Source organism: Solanum dulcamara, chromosome 4 (genome assembly GCF_947179165.1).
Source record: "Solanum dulcamara chromosome 4, daSolDulc1.2, whole genome shotgun sequence".
Lineage (NCBI taxonomy): Eukaryota > Viridiplantae > Streptophyta > Magnoliopsida > Solanales > Solanaceae > Solanum > Solanum dulcamara.
The window spans coordinates 43,569,091-43,579,379 of NC_077240.1; the positions used below are offsets into that span (position 1 = coordinate 43,569,091).

Consider the following 10,289-nt stretch of genomic DNA (forward strand, 5'->3'; position numbering starts at 1 on the left):
CAGAGTAGTTTGTCCTTGGATTATCTGCAGACCGCATCTAGTAGAGTCTCTATTATTGATGTATTGTGCATCACATCTATAAACAAGAAGCTACAGGACATTTAGGATGTTGCTTTTCTTTCACATCTAAGATCATGCTTTAGATCCGAGTCATAGGAAATCTCCTTATAAAAACCTTAGATCTTAATAGAAGGACGACATTGACGGAAGGAAGTGACTGACGATATTGGAAGTCACAAAGCATGCAAGTAAGTAAAGGGATGAGAGATATCTGTTGGGTAAGGTATTAATATATGATTGAAATGTAAAGTCAAAAACTGAAGGGAAAAGTAGACAGGAAGTGCAACAGATGCAGTTCGAAGTTGGACATATGAGGTAAGTCCATTACTTTCATACTATTATTAATATTGACAGCCTCATGTGGCTACGGTATGAGATGATATTGAAAGCCCTGTGCAACTGTGATATGATATGAATATATATATATATATATATATATATATATATATATATATATATATATATATATATATGTGTGTGTGTGTGTGTGTGTGTGTTGTCCCTGTGAGGCATTGTTGGTATTTTCTGCGTGCAGGTTTTGGGATAGTAAGGAGTATAGAGGAAACTCTATCGAAATTTTCCTAGAACAAGAAAAGGGAATGAAACATAGACTCTTAAAATGCCTTGAAAGTTGATACCGAGTACCCCTATTAGGTTTAACTAAGTTGAAAGAGGTACTCTTCACGTCGTCCATAAGGGACACCCTTTTTATTTAAGAAACTTTATTTTAGAGAAACAAAACTCTGTCTGAGCAGTACAGTTCAGAGCACAATATCTCCAGCTGTAATTGTGTTGTGGAAAAAAAAAGAGAAGCTCAGGTTGAAGGATAAGATGTCCTGCGATTGAATTTCACTTTTTTTTGAAAAGTACCAACCCCCAACTCCTAATTGTAAATTAGATAAGTTGTTCATAACTCAAGGATAAACTCAGAAGGAAACCAGGTAGGTTAAGTATTAAAAGAAGTACTGTGATGTTTAAGAGATTCTAGTTTCTTCCAACAATGGTTGGAAAATGGTTTACGATAACCGTTTGTTAGTTCTCCACACCCTAACAGGAGGCAGAAATGCTAATAGAAGCACCTCAAAGAGATGTCAGGAACTGAATGTAAGTACGAACTAAAAAGGGGATATATAAGTAATAATTGAACGGTGTGATACGATTATACAGGGATAAAGTAGGACCACTAGTAAGGCGCACTTAGTATACGTTGACTAAGTTAAAAGCCTGTGTTGGGTACACAGTAAGGGTAAGGGCTATAAGGTATAAAGGAGTAATGCGCGTATACAACGTCGCCCTGAAAATAATGGAACTCTTAAGAGATAAAGACGAAAAACTTAAGGAATAAATGGCACAACTTTCATTCATCCCAAGAAACAAAGTATATCGGTTGGGAAAGCCACTACTCTAAGAGAACCTTGTACAATGAATGTCGGAATACAAGTGTTGCCTAGTTAAAAGAAAATTTAGAATGGCTACAAGTGTTTACTAACTTTTATAAGCATAAGTAGAATGTGGCCTTGGGTGAGTTATTCCGTGGGTCCCATTACTTAAGTATAGATTAATAGAGGAGATGTCGCACTACGTATGGAAAGGTTCCAGTCGCTTTGTGATTTAGCCAATGTTCCGTACGTGGATAATCAGGTTATAAAATGTACATAAAACAGAGACAAGATGTAGTACTAAGTAGACTGAGGAAGGAAACCGAACGAATTTGAGACTGGACCTAGAGAGATAGAGCAAGGTATAAGCAGGTAAAAGTATAATGTTACGACCCAACCCCGTAGGCCGCGACTGGGATCCGAATTGGACCCCCTTATGTGTACCTATCAGCTACCCTTAAGTTGAACCATGTGTGATGTGATACTATATACAAACCCTAGTAGGTCAAAAACTTTTTTTCAGGAACTTGTAGCCTTATTCACCTGTATCATAACAGGAAAGGGCACGCGAGCCAACGAGTCTGCCATACCATGAAAACATTTGCAATATGTCATAGAGCACAACTGAAACAAACTTACAAATAACCCACATACAGATGTCTACAGACCTCTAAGAGTAATAACTGTACAATATGGCGGGACAAGGCCCCCGCCGTACCCCTGAATAAATAAATATGTATATTAAATGACCAGTATCAAAAATTAGGCTCCAGGATAGTGAAGCACTTCCGACATAGCTGAGAGGAACTACTAAGATGAACGATCTCCAAAATGAACATCTGTACCTGCAGGCATAAAACACAGCCCCCCAGAGAATGGGGGGTCAGTACGACATATATACTGAGTATATAATGCATAACATATCATAACTGAAACAACAACTGAAATGGGGATACAAAAAGCATGTATAACAGTTAACAGATTACTATACCTGCAGCTTAGGACATGTAGTCATATACCTTATCATACCATGTACCTGGCCCTCTAGTGAACTCGATATCATAATCGTTTTATCATAATTATGCCCGACCCTTCATGGGATGCGGTGAATGATCATTGTATCATATATCATGCCCGACCCTTCATGGGATGCGGTGAATAATGTTTTCATCATATATCATACCCGGCCCTTCATGGGACGAGGTGAATTTATCATATCCGGCCCTTCATGGAATGCGATGAATTTATCATGCCCGGTCCTTCATGGGATGCGGTGAATTTATTATGCCTATCCCTTCATGGGATGCAGTGAATTTATCATGCCCGGCCCTTCATGAGACGCGGTGAGTTTATCATGCCCGGCCCTTCATGGGATGCGGTGAATTTCTCATGCCTGGCCTTTCATGGGATGTGGTGAGTTTATCCTGCCCGACCCTTCAGCAATGCGGTGAATTTATCATGCCCATCCCTTCATGGGACGCGGTGAGTTTATCTTGCCCGGCCCTTCATGGGATGCGGTGAGTGATGTATTAACAGCCTGCACGAGTAAAGTAACTAGGAACCATATACAATTAGTTTATTATCTGAGATTTGGTATAACAATTGTCATGGACTATCATTTGAGGATCAAAACTATCATCGTCTCACGTATCCTCTAACTTCCATTAGGGATCACATCGATGGAGTCTCAAGAGTCCTAGGCTTTTATTAAGGTTATACCAAACGGCTTATGCAATCAGAGACATTTGTCATTATAGAGTTCTTAGGCATCGGAGCTCATACATTCAATTAGTATTCATCATATAGGGACTCGAGGGTAGCAGTTCAACTACTTTAAGAACTTCGATATTAAGAAATGAATAGGAGTTATAGTTCATGATTCCTATGCATCCGGTTACTATTTCCTGTATAGAAGGCTTGAGGGTGATAGCTCAGCTACCTTAAGAGCCTTAGCATTTAGAAGTGAACATGAGTCAATAGACTCTACATATATTACCTTTTATCCTATAGAAGCCTTAAAAAGGCAATAACTCAACTATTACAGGAGTTCTACCATTACGAAGTGGATAAGAATTATGGACTGTACTCGGAGCTTTACGAATGGAACTATCCCCAAGTTTCATATACAAACCATTCATAACTTATATCTAAGATATGCTAAAATAAAGAATAATAGCTTTACCTACTTATGCCAAAAACATGCCAAGAGAAGGAATAAGCTTTACATACTTATGCCAAAAACATGCCAAAAGAAAGGTTCACATACCTGTTATGGGTTAGTCTTTGTCCCGGTCGCCTTGTCGTCCCGTGAACGGTAACATGAAATCAATATGAACATCAACCTCTTTAGACCTTTCAGCTTCTTACATTACTTAAGAGTATTCATAAACCCCATTCCGTTGCTCGCCTTCTCAACTAGTTCCTTAACTAGTTAAGGCGTTAACGAAAATCGGATAGCACCTCCCCTATAATATGTCCTATCCGAATTCCAAATCACGTTCCTAATATCTACATCCAACGAAAAACATAACCATCAGCTCGTATAAATAGAAAACTTTGCAACATTATTACATTACAACCCCCGAACGACTCGCTCGAAATTACGATATCCAAAATAGGGTTTCTAGTCTTTGTTTCGCAAAACCTTTAATTATACGAAATGAGGGGTCGTGTGAATTCAACCAGAAGCACCCACATCCCTTTTAAAATACATTTAGGCCCTGCAACACATCACCACACACCTTCCGCATCACCCCACATGCACAACACCCTATTTCGTGTACAATTTAACTACGACGACTTCACTTTCGATTGTTTCTATCATCAAGCATCTCCACGACTTTTTTTATACTTACAGAAGTAAAAAAAGGTATATAATACACTACATAAAAACCTCATAAAGTACAAATTTAAATGAGAAGTCTTACCTTACCCGAAATTAGCCAAAACACACCAAAACTCGCCTCGGAACTTCTCTAGTCGCGCTGAAACTGTGTGGACTGTTTGCTGTCCATTTTGGCTGCACCAAGTCATGATTTTATACTTCTAATACATCCATATAGTCATGGTATACACTGGATAATTAATTTACGGAACAAAATTGGGACTTACCTATTTTTTCCTCCTAGCCGTCGCTAGTTTCTCTCTAAACTAGGGTTTTGTTCTTGAGTTTTTGCTGAAGTTTAATGGATCAGAACTGAAGTATAAGACACATATACATGTATATATATGGTCCTAGGAGGTGACATGTGTCATACCCATATGGTGACACGTGTCCAGCCCCTATTGGCCCCCAGATCCATTCCTTACCCCTAGGCTGCCACGTGTCCTTGTGGGCCCCACCTCCCAAGTAGGTGGGTCATCTACTTGACCCTAAGTAGGTGGGTCACCTTCTTGCTTGAGGTGCTGCCACGTGTCGCTCCTCCATTGGCTTCCATGTGTCATCTTTTCCCTTTCCTCGTGGATTCGTAGTCTCGTCTTATTTTAGGAGCCTATGTAATCCATGCTACGTAATCTTGGTATGTACTTAAGCAACTCAAGTGTATAAGACTTCTAAATTAGAAGCTTATGTAGGTAAATCGAGTCCTACGACTCATTACATGGCCTCCAATTCCTTCTGGATTCTTATGACTCTATTTCCAACCTTCTCTACTATAGGATATCACATTCTCCTTTCCTTGGAGTCGTTTGATAATTTCGTAGCTTATCTGTCTTACATGATGAATTCTAAGAACCTTAAGAGCCTTCCCAAAACTTAGGAAGCTTACAAAGCATTCCAAGGTACCAAAGTACGGGGTGTAACATATAAGTACCCTCTAAGGGGGGAAGCAAGTGAGAGGACTACCAGGTTAAGATGGAGGCAATTGATGGGGAAACATGCTTCAGACGGATGTATAAACTACAATAAGATCCCTTGCTGAACAAAGTTAGAAAGATCTGGAAGCCACTAGTAATTGGGTAGAAGTCAGAATGGTGTGTAAGACAACGTTAAGAAGTTTTGACGAGACCCTGAACGATATAACACTAAAAGGTGGGCACGTATAAAAGCAAAAGAATATACCAATGAAAGGATATCGAATAACTCAAGGGACACTTTGAAGGATAATGACAACATGCTAGATCAAAAGCCACATGTTGGCTGTAGAGTTGGTCGCAAATGATATTGCGATAGATAAATAACCAAGGAAAAGAAATAGCAAGACTCCTATGGTAGGAGATAAGATGAGCAAGGAGTAAATAAGGAAATAGAAAGAAGTGCGACAAGGTATTTCTTGATCTCTCTCATATTCTCGTAAAGGTACAGAATGACACGAGAATGTGTCAAGAAGGTTAAAAGCGGGAGTAAGGAAAAATTATGAAATTATTTAAATAAGACGGATAGGACTAACTAGTTACTATAGGATTGGCAAGCTTATATACCAAATTTCTTTAAAACTATGCTGGCTAAGGATAGACAAAACTCAAAGTGGCTTTAAAGGTCACTATATGAACGAACTTTAGCTCTATTCGGTAGCCAACACTAATGAATGGGTGCATACAAAAAGGGGTGAATACAATAGGAGGAGTTAAAGCAAAATGAAAAAAAAGGACATGGTTGTAGTGGAACTAAAGAGCTACCCCTATATCGATTGCAAGTTAACAGAGGAAAGGGCAAGGCAACACATAAAGACTGGTGAGACAACGCTAAGATAAATCTTTGGCTAAGTTGAGTGCCCCGTATATTATTGCAAGGATTACCATGAAACGCGACATGAGGACTTCCCAAGGAGGTCACCCATCCCAGTATTTCTCTCACCCAAGCACGCTTAACTTATAAATTCTGGTGGAATTTAGTGAGATAGTGCGGGTGTGGTCGCGCAAGATGGAAGAATCTAAACTAGCGGCGGAGAAACGACATGAGATTATATACCTAGAATACTATCAGTTACGTTGAGGGAATTGTATAAAGGACTTAAGATAAATAAGCAGGATTAGCTAAGTACTAACTGATGGCGCACTTGAATGCCACAGATCCTCAACATGGCACTAGTTAATGTCATGTACAAAAGGAAGGAAGTAATATGCGAGGTCGAAGATTCCACAATATGACCTGGGATACAAGACTCACTACACAGTCCAGCGCCAGATGACTCTGGAGGGAATGTTACCTGTGGATTAATGATATTAGCCCCTGCTCCTTCGATCAAAAGCTACCTACTCAGTCGAGAAGGACTATACGAGGCTAAGGATTCCCAAGTTATAAACGTCATTATGCACCTATTCTATACTCTTCAAGAGTAGGGTGCTATACAGGTTATTGCGAGTAGGCTAACGAATAAACCTATTTGCTTTCCATCAAGACCACCTATGCAGCTGGAACTAGGTAAAGTTATAGGAAAAGAAGATGAGGTTCCCTCAGTTAATATCTCAGATAGAGAGACTTCAATTATGATTAACGTCTAGAGATTAGTCCAAGAAGAGATTGGGGGCACAGGTAGGTCTTAGTACCCCAATTTTCCCTTGAGATGCTGGATAGACTGAGCGTACTATTAGACGCTAGAAGATATGTCGCGAGCTAGGGTGTTAACTTTGAAGGTAGCTGGGATGATTATCCATCACTTATCAAGTTACCCACCATAATAGCTACCACTCTGGTATCCCAATGACCCCGTACAAGACTGGTGGGGCAGGACGTGTAAGTCCCCTATTAGTGGGGTCGATGTTAGAAAGACTAAGCTGGTAAGCCAAACAGGATTATGCAAGCTATTGACTACCAACTCAGAGTCGGCAGAAATCATATACAGGGTCACCCAGAAAAGAAAACTTTACCCAAAATATGTTAGACATCATCAAGTTGCTCGTAGGGTGGAAACAGTTGCTGGTAAGTTGAGTTTACCACCTGATTTGGAAACTATACGCCTAGCCCATCAGATAAGGATGCTTTGGAAAGGTACTGGTGAGCCACCTTGAGTATGTCCCATAGATGATGTTCAGGAAACGGAATCATACGAGGAATAGCCTATCACCATCTGGGATATTATGGCAAAGCAAAGACCAGAAAATGGGTGACATGGGAAAATAAAAAGGACAGGAAACACAAGTGTTCGTATATATTTCTGATGTCTATAGGTAACCCCTAACTCCTGAAACTCGTATATTAAGTACTTTAATAGAAGTATGTGTTATGGCAATAGCAAAGAATCTCCCTACGAATAGTGTAAAGTCTTAAGGGAAGTTTTATTGAACATTCGGGGATGAATGTTCTAAAGGGGAGAGGATGTTACATCCCACACTTTTAAACTCGAAATGTCTCTTATGTTCCTTAGACATTATCATGTGAGCCGGATACGCTACGACACTATCAAACGGCTCTATGGAGGGGAGAATATGATACCCCATAGTAGAGAAGGTTGGAAATAGAGTTATAAGAATCCGAAATGAATTGGAGGCCAAGTGAGAGTCATAGGACTCGGCTTACCTACGTAAGCTATTAACTTAGAATCCTTAAATACTTGAGCTACTTGAGGACATACCAAGCTTACGTAGCATAGATTACATAGGCTTTTAAAATAGGACTAGATTACGAACCCACGAGGAAGGAGAAAAAATGACACGTGGCAGCCAATGGAGGAGTGACAGCCAATGGAAGAGTGACACGTGGTAGAACCTCAAGAAAGTAGGTGACCAACCTGCTTGGGGTCAAGTAGGTGACCCACCTGCTTGGGGGAGGTAGACCCCACACCACGTGGCAGCCCCTTATTGGCAGCATGTATGTATTGGCCTAATGGGGGACAAACACGTGTCACCCTTAGGGGTTGACACGTGTCACCCCCTAAGGCAACATATATCTATATGTTAACTGACTCTTAGTCAAATTTTCTATCCAAAACAACAGCAAAAGAGAAAGGAAAAATGTGAGAAAAGCGAAGGAGGCAACCATGGTTTAGAAGAAAGTAAGGTAGGTTTCTAACTTTCTCTCCGAAAATTAATTATCTACGGTGTTACTCAACTACATGGAGATGTATATATGTATCTTACGATGTCTACGGTACCATAACTTCAGCTTTACACCTAGAACTAATAAGAGAAAGCTGAAGGAAAACGTTGGAGGCAAGGAAAGGAGGGCTACGAGTTTGGTCTCTAAAAGGTGAGCCCATGACTTTCGTTCTGTGAATTAATTATTTAAGGTGTCCCACGGTTATAGAATGGTATTTAAGAGCATAAAATCATTATTTGGGGCAGAAAAGAAGTGACACCAACAGCCTGCTCAATTTCAGCACGTTGGGAGAAGTTCCGAGTTGCAATTTGGTAGTTTTGGCCAATTTTGGGTAAGGTAAGGTTTGTCCCTTCAATTTGGACTTTATGGTGTTGTTATGGAGTGTATTATACGCCTTGTGTGTGTCTGGAAACGTAAAAATGGTACAGGAATGCTTGACGTTGGAGACAGTCCAAATTGTAGTCGTTATAGTTGAGTTGTCGTTGAAGTAAAGTGTTGTTCTTGTGAGGTGCTGCTGTAGGGGTGTGGTGTTTGTTGCAGGTAATAAATGTGTTCTAACAGGGGTGTGGGTTCTTCTGGTTTCAGCTACATGACCTCTCATTTCATATAATTAAAGATGTTGTGAAACAAAGACTAGAGACCCTCTTTTGGTATCATAGTTTCGAGCAAGTCGTTTGGAGTTTATGTTGTATATTGTTGACGTGAATTGCTTAAACATATGCTGCAGGTTGTTTTTTTTGGTTGGATGTAGTGATTAGGTATGTAATTGTAAATTTGGACAGGGCATATTATAAGGGAGGTGCTGCCCAATTTTCGTTAACGCCTTAACTAATTAAGGAACTAGTCGAGGAGACGAACAAGGAAATAGATTCCATGAATACTAAGGTGCAACCCAAGATGCTGGAAATCTAAGAGTAGTTGATATTCGTATTACTTTCATGTTGAATAGGTTCAAAGGATGACGAGATAAATGAGATAAAGAGTAACTCATAAGAGGTATGTAAAGCTCTCTGTTGGCATGCTTTTGACATATGTATGTAAAGCCTATCTTTTCTCTTCCTTTTTGGCATGTCTTAGATGTAGGCTATGGATTATGAAAGCTTCAGGGCAACTTCACTCTTAGGTTCTGAACATGACTTCAGGACTCTTGATCACTTCTGGATGTTAAGACTTTTAAAGTAGTTGAACTCCTACTCCTCGAGTCTTCTATATGACTGTATAACAATTGATTCGATTAACCTCTTTTTGTAAAAAAAAAGGCTCTAATACAACCAACGCTCAGACTGCTCTAAGATATTTCATAGTGGTATATGTCTAAGATTTGCAAAACTCCCTTTTACAAAGTCCTTAGTGACATTTAGAGGGTATACGTCAGATACTTTCTGCCCTAATCTCCAGGGATGATTCACCTGATGACTTCATTGAGTCTCCGTTAATGATTTAAACTGTGTTTTGTTTCACCTTTCCCTCACTAGAGGGTCGGGTACGTATGTATATATATGATGATGTGTTGTAATAAGGTGGTGATGGCACTAGGGCCATGATGGTTTTATAGATATAATTCACCGAACCCTTGAAAGGGCCAGCTATATAGTTTTATATGAGCATGCATGCTTTTATAATTCACAGAGTACAGGTACAGGCTTCTAATTTGATAATTTATTCCCCTGCTTATTTATTTTGGATATACCTACAGTTTTATTTTATTACATTTTACATACTCAGTACATATGTCGTACTAACCCTCTTTTCTCGGGAGGCTGCGATTCATGCCCATAAGTACATATACAAGTTTTGGGAGTCCATCAGCTTAGGATTCCACACAGCTTAGCTGGAAGAGGCTCTATTGTATCAGAGCCCAGTTTTTGGTGCTG

At 39.8% G+C, this 10,289-nt stretch overlaps 1 pseudogene; it reads right to left on the bottom strand.

Annotated features, from left to right (window-relative positions):
- Window positions 1-6,179: 6,179 nt before the first annotated feature.
- LOC129888115 (5S ribosomal RNA) lies at window positions 6,180-6,299 on the bottom strand (annotated as a pseudogene).
- Window positions 6,300-10,289: the final 3,990 nt, after the last annotated feature.